We start from the raw sequence: 22,951 nt of genomic DNA on the forward strand, positions 1-22,951 counted from the left end.
GGTTATATGTAGAGCCTTGTGATCGGTTCTACCCCACCTTCCCCTTTCCCTCCTGGTATCTCTACTGTCATTATTGGTCATAAGGGGTTTATCTGTCCTGGAGTCCCTGTGCCTCCAGTTCCTATCTGTACCAGAGTACATCCTCTGGTCTAGCCAGATTTGTAAGTAGAATTGGGATCATGATAGTGTGTGTGGAGGAGGAAGCATTTAAGAACTAGAGAAAAGGTATATGTTTCATTGGTGCTATACTGCACCCTGACTGGCTCATCTCCTCCCTGTGACCCTTCTGTAAGGGAATGTCTAGTTGCCTACAGATGGGTTTTGAGTCCCCACTCTGCATTCCCCCTCATTCACAATGATACGATTTTTTGTTCTTTGATGCCTGATACGTGATCCAATCAATACCCCGTGATCACACAGGCTGGTGTGCCTCTTCCCTGTGGGTTTTGTTGTTTCTGAGCTAGATGGTCTCTTGTTTATCTTCAAGTCTTTAAGACTCCAGATACTATATCTCTTGATAGCTGGCCACAATCAGCTTTCTTCACCACATTTGCTTATGTACCTGCTTTGTCTTCAACGATCTTGTCAGGAAGGTGAGCATCACGGAATGCCAGTTTAATAAAACAAAGTGTTCTTGCATTGAGGGAGTACTTGAGTAGAGGCCCAATGTCCATCTCCTACCTTAATATAAATCTATAAATAGATGTACATAGATCTATTTCCCCATCATCATATGTAAATATATTTGCATATGTACATGCCTGTATTTAGACCTTTTAAAATGACCTTTGCCTCCTAGTTCCTTCCTCTATTTCCTTTTATTTTATTTTTGTCCCATTATCATGCTCAGCCTTCATTTGGGTTTCAGTAATTCCTCTTGGTTACATTGCCCTTGATCAAGCCCAAACTGGCCTCCTACAGCCTCCTTGCCATTGATTTTGGATCACTGGTTGTTCCCTTGTCTCTGCATTTGCTAACAGCCACTTCCTTTTCCCATTTCCCCTTCTCCCATGTCCCCCTGGAGTTTTTTTTGTTGTTTTTTCTCCAGATTGTTTATTCCACCTATCTTATCTAGATATACCTGCGGAGATAATAATATGCACAAAAAACAAGAGAACAAAACAAAACAACAAAAGAAAAGAAAACAACAATAACAAAAAACCAGTGGCAAAAAAGAAAAGTCTGTAAGTAGTTCAAGGTCTGTCTGTTGACCTTTAGGAGTATTTTCCAGTTGAATCTGATGGGGTGCGGTGCTCTGACTCATAGTTTATTTTTAGAATTTCCTCGGGACTTCCTTGCTCTGCTCCTCTTGCTGTTCTGTTGCGCAACCTTAGTGTTTTGCCTTAGGAGGGTGGGGTTAGATCAGGCACAATTCCCACACTGTGTCTCCAGCGTGGTCCCCTGTAGGGCTATAGGTCAGTGAGGGGTTTCGTGTCTCACAGTGTGACCGGCCATATCGTCCTCTCTGTGCATTGGCTGCTCTGAGCAGGGATATCGTCCTCAAGGCTTCGTAGGTCAGGATTTTTTTCACTCGCTTCTTCCCTCTTCATTTGCTCTGTGGTGTAAAATCACTACAGTCTTCAGCCATGCACAAACAGTAGTTCTGTATGTTGGCTGTTCTACTGTCCTGTCAGCTGAGGGAAGAAAAGCAAGGCTTATAGAAGGATGTTCCTCCAGACAGAAGCAGCACCAAAAGACCCTGAATCAAGATTAGTGGGAGCCATCCCAAAAAACCCATTTTGGATAAAAAAAATAAAAACAGTACAAAGTGGTCAACACAACATGAAATAATAGTAGACAGAAAGATCATGACAGAGTAAGCAAATAAATTGGCTGGGAACATATGATATTGCTTACTTCATGTACTGGTTGATGAATCATGAGAAATTTGTATATTAATTTTACTGCTCAGTGGAGTAATAAATGCATTCTTGTCTCAATAAAGCAAAACAAAACAAAAACCATGAGCCAGTGACTGATTGAATGAGTCTACTAAGACTTGGACTTTTTCTCTGGCTAATGTAAATGCATGAAGGGTTTGAATCCCGGTATGGTGTTTTTATGTTTTAGGTAATTATCGCTGATGAAAGATGAGTTACAAGGAAGATAGGCTGGATGCTGAGAACTCTGGAAAGATACTGATATTTATGACTTTCTTCTTCCTGCTGGACCAATCAACCAGTAAGGGAAGTGTCAGTCCTCATGGTACTGTGGATCTGGCACTGGGCTGCTAACTGCAAAATCAGCAGTCGAAACCCACCAGTTCCTCCTGGTGAGGAAAGTGAGATAGTCTATCCCAAGAAAGCTTTACTGTCTTTTTTTAAAAAAACATTTTATTAGGGGCTCATACAACTCTTATCACAATCCACACATATACATACATCAATTGTATAAAGCACATCCGCACATTCTTTGCCCTAATCACCCTCAAAGCATTTGCTTTCCACTTAAGCCCTCTGCATCAGGTCCTCTTTTTTCCCCCCCTCTCTCCCCGCTCCCCCCTCCCTCATGAGCCCTTGATAATTTATAGATTGTTATTTTGTCATATATTGCTCTATCCGGAGTCTCCCTTCCCCCCCTTCTCTGCCGTCCATCTCCCAGGGAGGAGGTCATATGTGGATCCTTGTAATCAGTTCCCCCTTTCCAACCCACTCACCCTCCACTCTCCCAGCGTCGCCCTTCACACCCCTGGTCCTGAAGGTATCGTCCACCCTGGATTCCCTGTGCCTCCAGCTCCCATATGCACCAGTGTACAACCTCTGCCCTATCTAGTCCTGCAAGGTAGAATTCGGATCCTGGTAGTTGGGGGGAGGAAGCATCCAGGATCTGGGGGAAAGCTGTGTTCTTCATCGGTACTACATTGCACCCTGACTGACCCATCTCCTCTCCTAAACCCCTCTATGAGGGGGATCTCCAGTGGTCGACATTTGGGCCTCGGGTCTCCAAAAGCTTTACTGTCTTAAAAGCTCTACATGGGGTTGCTATGAGTTGAAATGGCAATGGGTCTGGCTTATATCTATCTATTTAACTCCTACAGAGATACTAGATTATACACAATATTGCAAAGAATTTGGGCAAGAATCAAAAAAGAGGGCAAGCAGGTGTTTAAAATAATGTGTTTTCTAAATTCAAAGAAAAAAAATCAACCAGAGCTGCTGGGAAATGGAACAAGCATTATTGATTTATTAACCTGGAGGTCAGTAGAGTGGACAGACCCACAGGTTACTTGTGGTCCCTACGCAGCTATCAAGGAACACATAGTCGTTGTTTCTAAGGAAAAAAGCAGCTCAACACGTAACCACTCACCAAGTGTGTCACAGTAGTTCCTAGATGGCTAGATGGCTAGTAGTCACAGGGCTGGCTAGATGGCTAGTAGTCACAGGGCTGGCTAGATGGCTAGTAGTCACAGGGCTGGCTAGATGGCTCCAAAGTGGTTCCCTGAAGAATGAATATGGAGGTGAACACAATAATGTAAACACTGACACTCAAAGGAATAATGTGACTTAACAGTGAGATAGCATGAATGTCGAATGTGTCCATGTGCTGGCATAAGGGAGGCCATCCGATTTTTCAAAAGGGGAATGCAAATAAGGAACATATGATTAATTTAGAAATTGGATTTATTGGATAGGCAATCAGTTTCTCCCTGGTTCCTAATGTGCTGTCTGGTATGAAACTTTTTCAAATCGCAATATGAGGTCATCAAACTTCTTGCATTGAGGTAGTTAGTTTATTGTGACAACCTGGCCGATAAACACATGTGGGCTTAATTGAAGGGCAGAGAGATAAATGGCTCTGTGAGCCTCGCCTTTCTAGTTCTCGGATCTCTTGCTTTGTAATGGTCGGACCAGGGTGCATCTGCCTTAGCCAGTTCTCTTCTTCAACTGGCAAGGCTCACTTCCTACAAGACATCCCCGAGGAGAAGCCACATGGACCTAGCCTGATACAGCCCTGGGTGCTGGAGCAGCCGTGTGGAGAACCCTGCCAGCACTGAGATGCTTACACATTCACTGATTTGGCTTTCCTTCTGCAGTCGGCGTCAATGTGTGTGTTTTGTGAGATGGAGGAGGACTTTGTGGATTGATGTTGGACATATGGGTTAATGTTGGACTTGTGGGCTTTGGGCAGCACTGGCTTGGGATGTTTTTTTTGATGTGCGCTTAACCTTTATATAAAATTCTCTCTTATACATATGAGTTTCTGTTGATTTATTTCTCTGAAGTACCCAGAGTAATACCATGGTGGAAACCCCTTTAGTAAACTTCCAACTGGTTAATGTTGTTGCTAAAGGCAGAGAAGAGGCCAAAACTACATTAACAGCCCTGATGGTGGAGTGGTTATGCATCGGGCTATGATCCTCATGATCAGCAGTTTGAAACCACCAGCAGCTCCATGGGAGAAGATTGAACTCTACTCCTGTAAGCAGTTCATCTTGGAAACCTACCGGGGGGGGGGGGGGGGGGGGAGGGTGTTGGGCAATGAGTCAGCATTGACTCAATGGCAGTAAATTGTTGGGGTTTTTTTTGTAGTGAAAAGAAGTATAAGGTACGCTATTGACAAGAAGCTTATAAAATCAGCCAAAAGTGGATGATGGATATATATGGAGAGAAATCAGAATGAGTTATTAAAACATTCATTTAAAAAATGATGACATTGGACATGACAGTTGATGTGATAGAACAACGACAGAGACCAAGAGGCAGTCACTGGAATAGAAGAAGGAAATACCAGAAGCGGTGTGTGTCAGGGCTATACCCCTCCTTTCACTGTGCTTATTCAATGAGTCTGCTGAGCACATCATTTGAGAAGTTGAACTGCATAAAGACAAACCCAGCATCAACATCAGAGGAAGACTCATTAACAGAATGCAATGCACAAATGACACTAGGTTGCTTGCTGAAAGCTAAGAGAACTTAAAAGTACTTGCTGACAAAAACCAAAGACTACAGTTTTCATGTAGATTTCACCTCAACATAAAGAAAACAAAAACTGGGGGTTGCGGGGAGGGAGGGGGAAAAAAAGAGGACCTGATGCAAAGGGCTTAAGTGGAGAGCAAATGCTTTGAGAATGATTGGGGCAGGGAATGTATGGATGTGCTTTATACAATTGATGTATGTATATGCATGGACTGTGATAAGAGTTGTATGAGCCCCTAATAAAATGTAAAAAAAAAAAGAAAACAAAAATCCTCACAACTGAACTCAAAAGCAATATCACTATAAATGGAGCAAAGATTGAAGTTGTCAAGGATTTTATTTGACTGGGTTCCACAATCAATATCCATGGAAGCAGCAGTCAAGAAATCAAACAATGTGTTGAATTTGGCTAACTTTGTTGCCTCCCAAATTTTTTTTAAAAGATCCCCTGTAAGTGTTAGAAAGCAAAGATGTTACTTTGAAGACTGAGCTGCACCTGACCCAAGTCATGGCCTTTTCAATCACCTCATGTGTATGGGGAAGCTAGACAATGACTAAGGAAGACCAAAAAAGAATGGGTGCCTTTACATTAGGATTTTGGCAATGAATACCGATCATATCATGAGCTACCAGAAAAAGGAACAAATCTGCTTTGGAAGAAGTATAGCCAGCATGCTCCTGAGACGTGAGTATGGTGTACTTGGGACATGGTACCAGGAGAGACATCCTGCTTGGAAAGGTAGAGTGTCAGGGGAGAAGAGGAAGACTCAGCAAGATGGAGTGGCACAGTGCTTACTACAACGGGGTCAATCACGCAGTGTTGAGAGGATGTCATGGGACCATGCAGTGTTTCTTGCTGTTGCACATACGGTCACTATAGATCAGCACTGACCCACTGGCATCTAACAGAAACAACATCATGGAATGAAACCACTGGCATGTCCAGCATGAATTAGCTCTTGGTATGTGTATGATACTGCCTGGGAGATGCAAGTGGTTGGTGATCTGTTACTAGCCTAAAGGTCATCAGTTTGACTCTGACCAGTGGTGTCGCGCAAGAAATTTATTTCTATAAAGATCACAGCCAAGGAAAACCTATGGAGCAGTTGTATTCTGTTATACACAGGGGACTCTGGGTTGAAATCAACTCACAGGCAACCGATTTCTCTGACCCCTCACCCTCTTTTATAGATGTGAAGGAGGAAAGATTGTTTATTGTTTATAAAAACATGCTCTACTGAGGGAATTGGCTATTTGGCTTCTAATTAGTTTGTGAGGTGGGATGTCGACTGGACAAAACAAATGCTGGACCCTAGGCTGAGCCCACCTCACTTTGTCCACAGCAAGGAGGGGGAATTCCTGGCTCTGCACGGGAAAGAGGTGACTCCTACACTTCTCTATACATTAAGAGCGATTGGGGACCAACAGTACTTACTCTGATCTTGCGTCAAGCTTGATGGAAATAGTGAGACTTGTGAATCCATCCAAGTAATTCCCACTAGAGGCATGTCTGCTAAGTTTGCTAGGTCAAGAAATGGGCAGCGAGTCCAAGATGGATTCTTCACCCCGAAGTGCTTTTGCTGTTGGGAAGAAAAACAGCTCTCAAGAGTTTCGAAATGGCGATGAAATGAAAACATTTCTTCATGACACTAATAATGTCATAAGCTCTATTTCTAAAACTTCAAGTGTTTTGCTCAGCTGGTGTAGCTCAGTGATAGGTTTATTGTCTTTAATGGCTTGAACCTATTGCCCTAGGGCTGAGTGATCATGAATTTTAATAGAGAGGATAAGACATTAGAATTTCTTCATGGTATAAACAGCTTGGTTGCAGAAAGTTTGTCTTTTCTCCAGCACTTAGTGATTTTCTACACAGGGAGAAAGAAATCAATGATGTATTATTGGGCATATTTTAAAATTACCTCCAAGGGTGGCAACGGAGCATGAAGAGCTGCTTTCCAGAGTAGACTGGGAATTCATTCAGCATTGACATCCAAGCTCGGAGCTACCCCTTCAGCTTTTTGGACGATATGCTTATTGACTTCGCCTATGACAGAGAGATCAAAGCAGTCCTCGGTGAGTCATCTCTCTGTGATTTCTATGTCCCTACCCAACCCAACTGGTAGCACTATCTGCCAGAGCCAAACTCTTCCTGACATACCTGATAACTTATAATTGGGGTTTAAGCAGAAATAGAGAGGAGAAACCAATTGGATATGGAATCTGGTGGTTCAAATGATGTCATCCAGCCAAAAGAGTAAAAGATTTCAAAAGATCATTCCTTTCATTGATAGGAATTAAGTTTGCTGCTGTTGTAAAACTATGAATAACAAATATTTGCTAATTGAGCATTATTAATTTTAAGTATTTAAATTTTCATTATTAACACGTTGGTGAGATGTGTACTCCACCGCATACCAATTAAAGGAGCTTGGTGGTGCAGTCATGAAGCACTCGTATTCTACCACAAAGGTGGTCTGAACCCATCAGGTGATCTTTGGGAGACAGATGTGTAACTCTGCTCTCATGAAGAATACAGCCCAGGAATTACAGTCCTATGGAGCCGTTCTTCTCTGCCTTATTGGGTCATTATGAGCTGGACTCAACTCAACAAGAGTGGGGTTATTTTAATTTTGGTGTACTATATCCCCCAAATGTAGTCTGCGAATGCCCAACGTCTGAGAAAGCCTGGCTTCATGTAAAAAGTCCTCCTTAAAATGATCTTTTCTTTCCTTGCTGGCTCATGGATTTTTCCTTATTCTTCTAGGATAATTTCTCTCCCCACGGTGTCTTTAGTGTCCCTCAAAACAGGGTCATGTACGGCCATTCCATTAGTACGCCAAGTAAGATATGTCTGAACTCCAGCAGAGCAGAGCGCGCAGAACTTTTTCCAAGAAGCAGCGCAGCCTACAATCCACCATCATCATAACACAGGCTTCTGGCTGGACGGTGCCACCAGATTTCCAGTGCCTAGAGCCTACACATTTCTGAGTCCATCATCCTCAAGAAAGGACTTTACATAAGTCAAAAGTTTCACTAACTAGAATTCCAGCTCATACATGAATGAATTTGTCCCAAACCAAATGTGTTTAAATACACCCCGGCAGACCAGTTCTCTCAGTAACACATTTGTCTTATTCTCATTAAAGTGACTTAAAAATAAAAGGTTACTTTTGTGTCAGGAATAATATCAAATAGTACCAAATTTTTAACAAAACTCAAGCAAACATCATCCCAAATCGTTGAAGCTTTGCAGCAAGTTTATGGGAAATATTCCCCACACAAAACTAATACTTTTTAGACGGATCAAGCATTTGAAAAATGGTTGGGAAGACCTCAAAAATGAGCAAAGAAAAGGAAGCCTTCCAACCTCCATGAGTAAGGAAATTGTGCTGAAGTAAAGAAATTGTGCTGAGTAAGGAAATTGTGCAGAAATGGATGGAAGGAGACTGTTGCGTAATGGGCTCAGCACTGACTTGCTAATCAAAAAGTCTGTTGTTTGAACCCTCCCACCTCTCCTTGGGAGAAAGACGAGGTTGTCAACTCCCAAAGAGTTAAAGTCTCAGAAGCTCAAAGGGGATGTTTTGTCCTGTCCTGTAGAGTTGTTATGAGTCAGAACAGATTCCCTGGAAGTGAGTGAGATAACAGGATCTCTGTATGCAATGGGATCTTACTCAGACATACAGATAGATGGAGTTCTGACAGATGTTGCAATATTGGTGGACCTTGAAAATATACTGAGTGAAGTAAGTCACTCACTTAAAGGACAATTGTTTTCACTTGGTCGTACTGTGGTGCTTTCGTGTTGAAGTTGCTCTGCTGTTGAAGCGAAGCTACCAGTATACCAAATACAAGTGAGGACACCCAAGATGAACAGGTTTCAGCAGAGCTTCTAGACTAAGAACAGACGAGGAAGAAGGAATATGCTATTCACTTTTGAGGCATTAGCCATTGAAAATGTTATGACAACAGGATAACATATAGTGTTAGAAAATGAGTACTTCAGGTTGGAAGTCACTCATTCAAAATATGCCTTGGGAAGTAGTGTTGACCATGGATAGAGCAAAGCTTTGGGGACCTTCATTTGCTGATGAGGCATGACTCAAAATGAGAAGAAACAGTTGTAAACATCCATTGATATTTGGACTGTGCAATGTACAAAGTATGAACCTAGTAAAATTAGGAATCCTTCAAAATGAAATACAACTCACAGGACTAAGGCATCTGCGAGCTGAGATGGATGGGTATTGGCCATTCTGAATCAGACAATCATATGGCCTACTAGGCTTATAATGACAAAATGAAGATGAATGGAATCATATTCGTTGTCAAAGAGAAGACTTCAAGATCTATTTTGAAGTACCATGTTGTCTGTGAGAGGATAATATCTATATGTCTACAAGGAAATCTAGTTAATATAACTTTTATTTGAATTTATGCACCAACCACTAAAGCCAGTGATGAAGAAAATGAAGAATTGTATTAGCTTCTTTAGTTTGAGATTAATGAAACAGGAAATCTAGATACTCTGATAATTCCTGGCAATCAGAATGAGAAAGTTGGAAACATAGAGGAAAAGGTGGTATTTGAAAAATATAGCCTTGGTGATGGAAACAAAGATGGAGAAGAATCATGCCAGACCAACAACTTCATCACAAATACTTTTTTCTTACCACATACAGGATGACTATCCACGTGGACCACACCAGATGGAATACACAAGAATCACACAGACTTTATCTGTGGGAGGAAATGATGGAGAAATTCAATATCACCAGTCAAAACAAAGCCAGGTGGCAACTGTAGAAGAGACAATCAATCGCTCATATGCAAGTTCAGGTAAAAGTTTCCAACAACTCTATAAGTCAAAATACAACCCCGAGTAGATCTCAATTGAATTTATCTACCATCTCAAGCAACAGATTTGAAGCATTGATGACTGAAGACCAGATGAATTGTGGGTGACCCTGAGAACATCCTACACGGAGAAAGCAAAGAGACATTCATGTAAAAGATGGGATACAGGAGGAATGATGGAGAAAAAAGCTGAGCAGAAAATTTCAAAAGGCAGCTGGAGAAGGGAGGAAACACTAAACATATCTCAAACTGAAAGAACTAAAAAAATTCAAAGCTTAAATTAAAATATTGATGAATTCTATGGGCAAAATATTAAATGTTGCAAGAAACATCACAAGAAGATGGAGGGAATTCTCAGAATCACTGTACCAAAAAAGAATTGGTCAATGTTTCATCGTTTTAAAGAGGCAGTATGTGATCCAGAATCTATGATATTGAAGGACTAAGTTCAAACTGTAGAGAAGATGTTATCAAAAACCAAGGATCCAGGGAGTGATGGAATAGTACTTGAAATGTTTCAACAAATTGATGCCAGCTATGTTGTTTGCACTCCCTCGTCTATGCCAAGAAATGTGGAAGACAGTTACCTGGCCAGGTGACTGGAAGAGATCCATACTTGCACCCATTCCAAAGAAAGGTGCCCCAGGAGAATGCAGGAATTATTGAACAATATCATTCATATCACATGCAAGTACATTTTGCTTAAAATAATTTAAAAAAAAGTTGCTGCCATCATATATCAGCAGGGAACTGCCAAAAATTTAAGCTGGAGCGAGAAGAGGGAATGGAATGTGGAACATCATTACTGATGTCAGATGAATCCTATCTGAAAGCAGAGAGTACCTGAGGGATGCTTACATGTGTTTTATTGACGACACAAAGGCATTGGACTGTGTGGATCATAACAAACTATGGGTAGCATCATGAAGAATAAGAATTTCAGAACATTAATCATGCTCATGCGGAGCCTATCCCTGCATGGTTTAAAGTCATGGAAAAGTGTGCCACATTTATTCAATATGATGCAACACAAGTAATAAGAGAAGCTGGACTATATGAAGGAAAATGTGGCATTGGGTTTGGAGAAAGGTTCATTAATAACCTGCAACATGCAACCGATACAATTTTGCTTGCTGACAGCCAAGAGCATTTGAAGCATTTATTCATGAAGATCAAAGGCTCCAGCCTTCAGTATGAATTGAATCTCAATTTAAAGAAAGCCAAAATCTTCACAACTGGACCAGTAGAGGACCTCACATTGCTGTTAGGTGTCATCTAGTCAATTTCAACTCACAGCAACCTGTGTACAGCAGGAGGAAACACTGCCTGGTCCTGCACCGACCTCACAGCCGTTGTTGGGCCCATCGTTGTTGGGCCCATCGTTGTTGACCCCATCGTTGTTGACCCCATCGTTGTTGACCCCATCATTGTTGACCCCATCATGGTTGACCCCATCGTTGTTGACCCCATCGTTGTTGGGCCCATCGTTGTTGACCCCATCCTTGTTGGGCCCATCGTTGTTGACCCCATTGTTGTTGACCCCATCGTTGTTGACCCCATCGTTGTTGGGCCCATCGTTGTTGACCCCATCATTGTTGACCCCATCGTTGTTGGGCCCATCGTTGTTGGGCCCATCGTTGTTGGGCCCATCGTTGTTGACCCCATCGTTGTTGACCCCATCGTTGTTGGGCCCATAGTTGCAGTCACTGTTCAATCCATTCTGTCAAGGGTCTACTTTTTTTTCACTGCCCCTCCACTTTACCAAGTACCATGGCCTTTTGCAGGGACTGGTCTCATCGGATAACATGGCCATCACATTATCTTTGCTTCTAAGGAGCGTTCTGACTGGACTTCTTCCAGAATAGATTGTTTTGTTTTTTGTTGGCAGTCCACAGTACTTTCAATATGCCTCAACAACTTAATGATTCAAATCCATCAAATTCTTCTTCAGTCTTCTTTATTCAATGTCCAGCTTTCACATGCATTGTGGTGATTGAAAACATCATGACTTGAGTAAGGAACACCTTCGTCCTCAAAGTCACATCTTGTTTTCAAGTCGCTAAAGCGGACTTGTGCAGATTTACCCAATGTAATGCATCATTTAATCTCTTGACTGCTGTTTCCATGAGCATTGATCGTGGATCCAAACAAGACAAACTCCTTCCCAGCTTTAATCTTTTCTCCATTTATCATGTTACCTATCGGTCCAGTTGTGAAGACTTTGGCTTTCTTTACATTTAGTTGTAATCTATATTGAAGGCTGCAATCCTTGATCTTCGTTAGCAAGTGCTTCATGTCTCTTTCACTTTCAGCAAGCAAGGTTGTGTCCTCAGCATATCTCACATTGTTAACAAGCCTTCCTCCAATCCTGATGCCACATTCACCAGCTTCTCTGGTGATTTGCTCAGCATACAGATAGAATAAATATGGTGAAAGAATACAACCCTGATGTACACCTTTCCTGATTTTAAACCATGTAGTATTTCCTTGTGCTCCTTGTTACAATTGCCTCTGGTCCATGTACAGGTTCCATATGAGCACACTGGAGTGGTTCTGCAATTACCATTCTTCGCAAGGCTGTCCACTAGTAGTGTTTTATGACCCACAGAGTTGAATGCCTTTGCACAGTAAATAAAGCACACGCAAATCTCTTTCTAATATTCATTGTTTTCATCCAAGATCCATATGGTGTCAGCAATGATAAGCTTTGTTCTACATCTTTTTCTGAGCCCTCTTTGGTAGTCCCTGTTAATGTACTGCTGCAACCATTGTTGAATCATCTTCAGCAAAACTTTACTTGCATGTGAATCAATGATATTGTTCTATTATTTGTGTATTTCTCAGCTTAGTGAGAGCTTCCAGCGCTTCATCAGCTTGTCCTATTTCAACATGACAACATTATGATAATCCAATAAAATACTGAAGTTACCCAAGATTTAATTTTACTGGGACCTTGGATCAATGCTCATGGTAATAGCAGTCAAGAAATCAAATAATGTATCACACTGGACAAATCTACTGCACAAGGCCCTTTGAAAGTATGAAACCAAGAAGATGTCACTTTGATTACTAAAGTGGACCTGACCCAAACCATGATGTTTTCAATCACCACACATGCATATGAAAGTTGGACAATGAATAAGAAGGCCAAAGAAGAGCTGAAGCATTTGAATCAAGGCATCGGCAAAGGTGTTGAGTATATCCCGGACTGGCAGAGTGTGAACAAATTTACCTTGGGGGAAGGACAGGCAGAAGGTTCCTTAGAAATGAAATGGCGAGACTTCATCCATGTACTTTGGACATGTTATAAGGAGAGTCTGGCTCCTGGAAAAGGACACCATTCTTGGTAAAGTAGAGGGTCAGCAAAAAGACAACAAGCCTCACTGAGATAGGCTGACACAGTGGCACCAACAATGGGCTCAACCAGAAACAACTGTGAAGATGGCACAGTCAGTGGTTAGCGCTGTTATACCATAGAGTGGATGTGAGTTGGAGCTGACTGTTGGCACCTCACAGCAACACCAAAAGGTGCAATATCATATGATCCTACTTATATGACATATCTATAATAGACAAATGTATAGATATTAAAGTTCATTCGTATGAAAGCAAGAGAGAGTTATTGCCCAGGGGGCACTGAACTTCTTTCTGTTAAGGATGAAGGAAACAAATAGGAATGAGAGTGGCATAACTTGATAAATATAATTAATATCACTGACTTGCAGAGGTAAATATTTATGTATATGTGTAAATAAACATTTGTATATGATACACACACATATATTCCTCCCCCTCCCAAAACCCCCCTGCTGTTGAGTTGATTATGACTCATACTAACCCTATAGGACAGAGTAGAACTGTCCCATAGAGTTCTGAGGCTGTAAATCTTTATGGAAGCTGATTCAGATCACTGCTCTTTAGATCTTTAGTTAGCACTCGATCACTTTAACATGGCATCATGTGTCTGTCTTTGTTTTATCCAGAGACATATTTTCAAAACTCATCAAACTCACTACCATTGAGCCAGTTCCAAGCCATAGCAATCCTGTAGGACAAAGTAACATTGCCCTTGTGGGATTCCTAGATTGTAACTTTTTATGGGAGTAGATAGTCTCATCTATCTCCCATGGAGAGACCAGTGGTTTTGAACTGCTAACCTTGCAGTTAGCAGCCCAGCTCATAAGTCACTATGTCACAGAGTTCATATATATTAGCGATTTTTTAAAGAAAAGGATATCGAGTAGCTCACAGAAACACGGAATGACTTGGAGAACTAGCATAAGAGGTGCACAATGATGATGAAAAGTACTTCTTACCCCAAGACTAAACCATCCCATCTATGAGCTTCGCTGCTGCCACTTAACACTGTGTGTAAGTAACAACACCGACACTGGACAAGACAACAGCAATTGTTGTCTGGGAGTTAAATTTTGATGTAATACCAGTATTGGCAGACAGAATTCTCAATGAGCTTTTACTTCTTGTCATAATTGCCTACCAGGTAGTGCCTCTGATTGATGAAGTCTAGGCCATGGGCCCATGACCTAATTGCCAAGAGATCTGGGGATACAATTTTTCTAAATGCTTTTAAAATGAAGGTGGATTCTATCAGAAATATCAAAATGAAGGATGAGAATTTAACCAGTATGTTGTTGTTACGTGCTGCTGAGTTGGTTGCCACTCCTAGCGACCCTTTGACTAGCAGAAGGAAACAATGCCTGACTCTGCACCACCCCCACGGTGTTCGCGATGTTTGAGCCCATTGTTGCAGTCGCTATGTCCATTGTCTCATTAAGGGACTTCCTCCTTTTTGCTGACCCTCTGTTTACCAAGCATGATCTCTTTCTCCAGGGACCCTGAGAAAGTCTAAAGTCTCCTCACCCTCCTTTCTAATCATACTTCTTTTAAAACCGATTTGTTCAGACTTCTGGCAGTCCATAATTCAAGCGCTTCTATGACTTTTTGGTCTTCGTCATTGTCCAGCTTTTGCATGCATATGAGGTGACTGAAAATCCCATGGCTTGGGGCAGGTGCACCTCAGTCCACAAGGTGGCATTTTGCTTCTGAACCCTTTCAAGAAATCCTTTTGCATTGGGTTTGCCCAAGGCAATGTCATTTGATTTCTTGACTGTTGCTTTCACAGGCATCCATATCATTACATAGTAATTAATATAGTTGGGACCATATAGAATAATGGATATGAATACGAACTTCGAGTCAAACTCCTTAAGTACAAAGTCCAGTTCTGCCACTTACAAACTTTATGACTTTGGCTAAGTTACTTAATATCCTTGTGACTCAATTTTCTGGTCTTTAAGTAAGAAGAAGAAGAAGAGGAATAATACCCATATCATAGGGTGACTGTGAAGATTTTATTAGTTAATTTAGGCAACGAACTTAAAATGCTATCTGACACATAATGAGCACTCTACCAATGGTAAGTACAAATGTCCTGAGTGGCTCTAAAGGTTGGCAGTTTGAACTCACCCAAAGTCACCTCATAAGGAAATCCAGGCAACCTGTTTGGAAAGGTCACAGGCTTGAGGACACACTCTGCGACAGGTGGGATCACCATGCCTGGACACATAGTTTGTTTGTTTGAAAATAAGTATTAGCTGAAGATAGGGAGTTCAAATATTGTGTGGCCAAAGAGAAAAATAGATGTCCATTGGAATCCACTAGTTTGGTTGACCAATGTCAATATACATTCTTCTTCCAATATTTGCATTTCCAAATGTCAACATACATTTATTTTCATTCGCAAGTGTAAATTTAAAAGCTGCAAGCTTACATAATGCAGTATCATATGGCTGAAAATGGATCAATCCCTTTGCCCTCAAAAGGAGTGACGGAAAGGCTCAAAGTTACTTCACCGATGTCTGCTTAGGATCTTTGGATAAGATCCATTCTTGCAGACCGCCTACTGTTACACCACATATAAACTGATGAGGTAAAAGGAAGAGGACTAAAAGGAGGAAATTAGTTAAAATACATAAACATTTACCTGGTATATCAGGAAAGAAAATAAAGTGAGATGCTATAGTGCTTGTTTTTAAACTACTCAAGAAACTGAATTTTATATTTAGGACTTCCTTCTATAGTACCTATTTCTTGTTCTCTTTATTACTCAACATCTCAATTGAGAGAGCCTCGTTATTCAGTGAGAGGAGCTGTAGTGGTGTAGTGGTTACAGATTTGGCTGTGATCCACATGATCAGCAGTTCGAACCCACCAGCAGCTATGAGGGACAAAGACTGGACTTTCTACTCCTGTGAACAGTTATAGTCTAGGAAACCCAGTGGGTTGCTATGAGTCAGCATTGACTCAACGGCAGTGAATTTGGTTTTGGAGTTTGTTATTCAGTACAGTAACCTAAACCTTCATTATAAAAGGCTTAAATTCTTGGTTTTCCTGCCTCTTCGTCTTCTTTTTATTTTTATTCAGCTTCTTTTTTTTCCTTCTTTGTAAATCATCTATTGGGGGCTCTTACAGCTCTTATAACACATTCCACACATCAATTGTATCAAGCATATTTGTACATATGTTGCCACCATAATTTTCTAAACATTTCCTTTCTATTTGAGCCCTTTATTCTGCTTCCTTAGGACAAACTCTAGTCTTCCATTTCTTGAATCAGTGGACATGTGTATTGTTTAATTAACCTTTTGTTTTCAATCAATACGCTAAGATAAAAGGATATTTACTAATTCATTTGTTCAACTGTATCTAAGTGCTAGAGATCTAGTGGTGAAAAAAAATTAAATCCCTCCCTTTGTGAAATATTATAGGTGGCGGATTGGCGGAGGCAGGCAATACATAGAGCAACTATTTTTATGGTATGACATGATAAGTGTCATGGGGAAAAGCAGGACAGGTTAGAGAAACCACGTGAGAGAGGGTTTGCAACTTTTGATAAGGTGGTTAAAGAAGGATTCATTGATAAGGTGATAGTCAAGCAGTGATTTAAAGGAGATGAGAGAAGAACTTATAATGGGATAAAAAGTATTCCAAAATTAAGGAGGGCTAAATTATTCTTACAAAACTAACTTCTGAAAAGAACCAACCATGTGGAATTATTATTTTTGATAACCTTTTAGTTTGGGGATGATTTTAGGATTATAGAAAAGTTTTAAGATAGAGCCTATGCCAAAAAAACCATTCAATCAAGTCAAATCTGACTTACATTGCTACTACAGGGTAGAGCAGAACTGCAGCATGGGGTTTCAAAGATGATCATTGCGTTAGTCTGGGTACTTAAAAAAAACAAATCCACAGAAACTCATGTATAAGAGAGAGTCTTATATACAGGGTACGTGCACATCAAGAAAACATCCTTACCCAGTGCTGCCCAAGTCCACAAGTCAACATTAACTCATATGTCCAACATCAATCCACAAAGTTCTCCTCCATCTCACAAAACAGACGCAATGACGCCAACTGCAGGAGGAAAGCCAAATCGGTGAATGTGTAAGCATCTCAGGGCTGGCAGGGGTCTCCACACGGCTGCCCCAGCACCCATGGCTGCATCGGGGCAGGTCCATGTGGCTTCTCCTTGGGGATGTCTTGCAGGAAGTGAGCCTTGCCAGCTGAAGCAGCGAACTGGCTAAGGCAGCTGCACCCTGTTGTGACCATCACAAAGCAAGAGACCTGAGAACTCCAAAGGCAAGGCTCACAGAGCAATTAATCCCTCCGCCTTTCAATTAACCCCACATGTGTTTATCGGCCTGGTTGGCACAATAAACAAACTACCTCAATCATCATCACGGGAGCAGCTGGACTGATCTTTCTCCTGTGGAGTGACTGATGGGCTTGAGTCACCAACTTATTAATTATCATTTGAACACTTAATCATTTTATTATCTACTCCATACACAATTTCCAATTTGCTAGTATCTTACATCTACTACTTGCCTGTTGGTTTGTGATAGCGTGTTGGCTTGTGTGTTGCTGTGATGCTGGAAGCTATGTCACTAGTATTTCAAATGCCAGCAGGGCCACCTAACGTCAACAGTCAGCAGAGCTTCCAGACTAGGAACAGACTAGACAGAAGAAATAGGCTGTCCACGTCTGAGAAATTAGCCACTGAAAACCTTATGAGTAGCAGTGGGACATTGTCAGATATGGAAAACCACAAGAAATAGAATCAGAATATCATCAGATATGCTGCCAGAAGATGAGTCTCTCAGGTCAAAAGGCACTCAAAACATGACTGAGGAAGATTTGCCATCTCAAGGTAGAGGCCACCATAAAAACGTGGATGAAGTAAACTCTTTGAGATCTTCATTTGTTGATGGGGCATGATTCAAAATGAGAAGAAATAGCTATAAGCATCTATTAAGACTTGAACTTGAAATGTATGAAGTATGAACCTAGGAAAAATGAAAGTAGGCAAGAATGAAATGGACCACATAAAGATAGGTAATCTAGGCATTAATGAGCAGAAATGGATTGGTATTGGCCAGTTTGACTCAAACAGTCATATGGTTTACAATGCCAGGAGTGACAAATTCAAGAGGAATGACACCACAGTCATTGTCCAAAAGTGACACCACAGTCATTGGATTGCAATGCTGTCTGTGATAGGATAATCCACTCAGTACAACTATTATTCAAATTTATGTACCAGTCGCTAAAGCTAGTGATGAGGAAAATGAAGAATTTTACCAATGTCTCCAGTAAAAAATTGATCAACTGTGCAACCAAGATGCATATATGGTGATTGGAATGCAAAAGCTGGAAACAGAGAGGAGGGAACCGTAGTTTGAAAATATGATCTTGGTGGTGGAAATGAAGTTGGAGATCATATGTGAGAATTTTTCAAGAACACCACTCCTTAATAACAAGTACCTTTTCCCGATATACACGGAAATCAAATGGACTATATCCACACAAAGAGATAATGGAGAAGCTCAATATCAGCTGCCAGAAAGAGGCCAAGGGTTATCTGTGGAACAGATCATCAGTTACTCATATGTAAGTTCAAGTTGAAGCTGAAGAAAGTAAAAACAAGTCCACAGGAGCCAAAATACAACCTTACGTATATCCCACCTAAATTTTGAAAACATCTCAAAGAACAGATTTGACTCATTAAACATTAATGGAAGTAGTCAAGATGTATTGTGAGGGTGCATCAAGGGTGTCATACATGAAGAAAGCAAGCAAGCATGAAGGGCATGGCTGCTGGGTCATTAAAAGACAGGAAAGAAAGAAAAGGTCAAAGTGGACGTCAGAAGAGACTGAAACGTGCTCTTCATCGTGAAGTGACTAAGGTAAACGGAAGAAGTGGTGAAGCATTATGACCTAGAGTTAGAAAACCAAAAAGGAAGACCACACTCAGCATATCTTAAAAACCTCAAGAAAAAGTCAAGCCATGAGTTGCAGTATTTAAAGACACTTTGGGCAAAATTTTGAACTATGCAGGAAACATCAAAAGAATATGGAAAGAACATATCAAATCATTGTATCAAAACACCGAGTCAACATTCAACTATTTCTACAGGTTGCATATGAGCAAGAACCAATGGTCCTGAAGGGAAAAGTCCAAGCAGCCGTAAAGGCATTAGTTAAAAACAAGGCTCTATGGATTGATGGAGCATCCTATTGAAATGTCTCAACAAGCTGGTGAAGCACTGGAAGCACCCACTCATCTATGCCAAGAAATTTGGAAGTCATTACCTGGCCTGGAAGAGACTCATATTTGTACTCATTCCAAAGAAAGTTGACCCAACATAACGCGCAAATTTTAGAACAACATCACTGATATTACCCCCAAGTAAATTTTCCAACAATGGTTGCAGCAGTACCTTGACAGGGAGCTGCCAATAATTCAGCATAATTCAGAAGGGGACATGGAATATGGGATATCATTGCTGATGTCAGATGGATTTTGACTGAAACCAGGGAATATCAGAAAGAGGTTTATATGTGTTTTATTGACTATGCAAAGGCATTTTACTCTGTGGGTCATCATCAGTTATGGATAGCCTGAAGAGGAATTCCAGAACACTGAATTGTGCTCACATGGAACCTATGCCTGGATCAAGAGACAGTTGGACAAAAGAACAAAGGAATTATGCATGATTTAAAATCACGAAAGGTGTACGTCAGGGATAGACCCTCTCAGCATACATTCAATCTGCATGCTTAGCAAACAATCAAAGAGGCTGGGCTATATGAAGAAGAATTTGGCATTAGGATTGGACGAAGGAAGGCTTATTAACAACTTGTAGTATGCAGAGGGCACAACCTTGCTTGCTGAAGGTGAGGAGGACTGGAAGCACTTTGGAAGGCCAAAGAAGAATTGATGCCAAGCACACTGAATACACCATGGACCGCCAAAAGCACAAGCAGATATTTCTAAGAAGGGGAGCCAGCATACGGATGACGATCAAGGATTACAGCGGTCAGTGGGGATCACAACTAAATGTCAAGAGAGCACAGACACTTAAAACTGGACTAACAGGTAACCTCGTGATACAAAAAGAAAAGATGGAAATTGTCGAGGATTTCATCGTGCAAGGATCCACACCAGTGCTCATGGGAGAGGAGTCAAGAGATCAAATAACCCATTCAAAAAACCAAGACCACTGCCCCCGGATTAGTTCTGACTCATGGTGGCCCTATAGGACAGGGGAGAACTGCCCCTGCGAATTTTCAAGACTGTAACTGTTTATGGGAGTAGAAAGCTTCATCTTTCTCCAGTGGAGCTGGCTGATGGTTTCAAATTGCTCACCATGGGGTTAGCAGCCCAACATGTAACTCCTACGGCAAATCTGCTGCACAAGACCTCTCTAAAGTGTTGAAAGCAAGGATGATTCTTTGAGGACTAAGGTGGGCCTGACCCAGCCAGAGTATTTTCAGTTACCTCATATACATGTGAAACCTGGACATTGAGTAAGGAAGACGGAAGAATAGTTGTCAAAACTAAGAAGCCAACATTGGTACATTACTATTACTCAAACCCTATGGTTAGTAGACTGAAGACGACTCAGAATACTGATTAGGTATTCTGTAGGCTGTATCATATTTGATTTTGTCTGGTGTTTTTCTTTTTACTATCCTGGAATTATTAGTTATTTGGAATGACTCTCACAGAGGTGGCCACTCATATCATCCATTTATATCAGGAGGCACATGATGAAACCATGCCTTTTCCCTGAGAATCTTAACCCTGACCACCTGTCCAAGGCTGTGTTTCCCAAGTTTCTCCCCTACAAAGCGACATTTTCTCCCACTCCTATTAATTCTATTCTTTAGAAGAAAGTCATTAACTCCAGGCAACACTCTAGTAAGGGTGGAAAGCAGAAGTGGGAGTGTGGATTCAACTTCACCTCCAAAGCACATGACAACTTGATAATGGAAAATATTGCAGTTTATCACTTCTCAGCTTTTTGGCTAAGATCAAGTTCAGGAAAACATTGCAGTTTTGTTAGCAGGAAAGAAGAGGGCATGACTGTTGTGTCAGGCATCCAGTGGGACCTAACACAAGTCATCGTACTTAGGACAGTGGTTCTCAACCGACCCCCCCCAACCATAAAATTATTTTTGTTGCTATTGTCATTTTGCTACTGTTATGAATTGGGTGGCCTCTGTGAAAGGGTTGTTCAACCCCCAAAGGGGTCATGACCCACAGGTTGAGAACTGCTGACTTAGGAGGTAATTCAGAGTATGTCTTGGGTCCCTCAGCAGTCCTCCTGTCCCTACTCTGGAGTAGCAAGCAGATTCTCATTGATGTTTAGGATCAGTCACCCTAGGCTAAATTGACATCTCCTTTTTGACCTGTTTATTTGGTGACTTTAGATGTTTGAAATGGTCACGTGGCTGTCTCAGCTTCTAATTCAGTAGGTCTCTATTGGGTCTCCTTGGGTACTAAATCAGCCAAGCCCACAGTTGAGGAAGCATAAAGCAAGAATATTTGCAGTAGGTGTTTAGATATAAAAGGTTGGGTATAAGTCGATGTGGCTCTTATTTCTACCACTTGTTTCTTGGACCTATATTTGGGCTAAGAGAGAAATGGTTCTGTATAATTACTGTGGATACATAGTTTCAAGAAGGACAAGAGTTTGCCTTCAATTATTTTACACAGCTAGCTTTTTCTGTCTTCCTTGGCTGGATGTGGCAGCCATCTTCAGGTTCCCCCTCTGCAATGTTGATAGATAATTTGCATGCTTGCTATACTTTGAAGACTAAAGTGTGCCTGACCCAAAACATGGTATTTTTAAAATCACTTTATTAGGGGTTCATACAACTCATCACAATCCATACATACATCAATTGTGTAAAGCACATGTGTACATTCATTGCCCTCAACATTTGCTGTCCACCTAAGGCCCTGGCCTCAGCTACTCATTTTGCCCCTCCCGCCCCACTCCTCCCATCCCTCATGAACCCTTGATAATTTATAAATTATTATTTTGTCATACCTTTTCCTGTCTGATGTCTACCTTCACCCACTTTTCTGTTGTCTGTCCCCCAGGGAGGGGGTCACATGTAGATCCTTGTAATCGGTTCCCCCTTTCCAACCCACCGTCCCGGTATCACCACTCTCACCACTGGTCCTGAAGGGCTCATCTGCCCTGGATTTCCTGTGTTTCCAGTTCCTATCTGGACCATTCTACATCCTCTGGTCTAGCCAGATTTGTAAGGTAGAATTGGGATCATAATAGTGGTGGTGGGGAGTAAGCATTTAGGAACTAGAGGAAAGTTGTATTTTTCATCGTTGCTACATCACACCCTGACTGGCTCATCTCCTCCCTGAGACCCTTCTGTAAGGGGATGTCCAATGGCCTACAAATGGGCTTTGGGTCTCCACTCCGCACTTCCCCTCGTTCACAATGATATGATTTTTTTGTTCTGATGATGTCCCTTCTACACCTCATGATACCACAGGCTGGCGTGCTTCTTCCATGTGGGCTTTGTTGCTTCTGAGCTAGATGGCCGCTTGTTTACCCTCAAGCTTTTAAGACCCCAGACGCTATATCTTTTGATAACCGGACACCATCAGCTTTGTTCACCACATTTGCTTATTCACCCGCTTTGTCTTCAGCGGTTGTGTCGGGAGACTGAGCATCATAGAATGCCAATTTAATAGAAGAAAGTATTCTTGTGTTGCAGGAGTACTTGAGTGGAGGCCCAATGTCCTTCTGCTACCTTAATACTAAACCTATAAATATATGCATATA

Source organism: Tenrec ecaudatus, chromosome 8 (assembly GCF_050624435.1).
Source record: "Tenrec ecaudatus isolate mTenEca1 chromosome 8, mTenEca1.hap1, whole genome shotgun sequence".
NCBI classification, from domain to species: domain Eukaryota; kingdom Metazoa; phylum Chordata; class Mammalia; order Afrosoricida; family Tenrecidae; genus Tenrec; species Tenrec ecaudatus.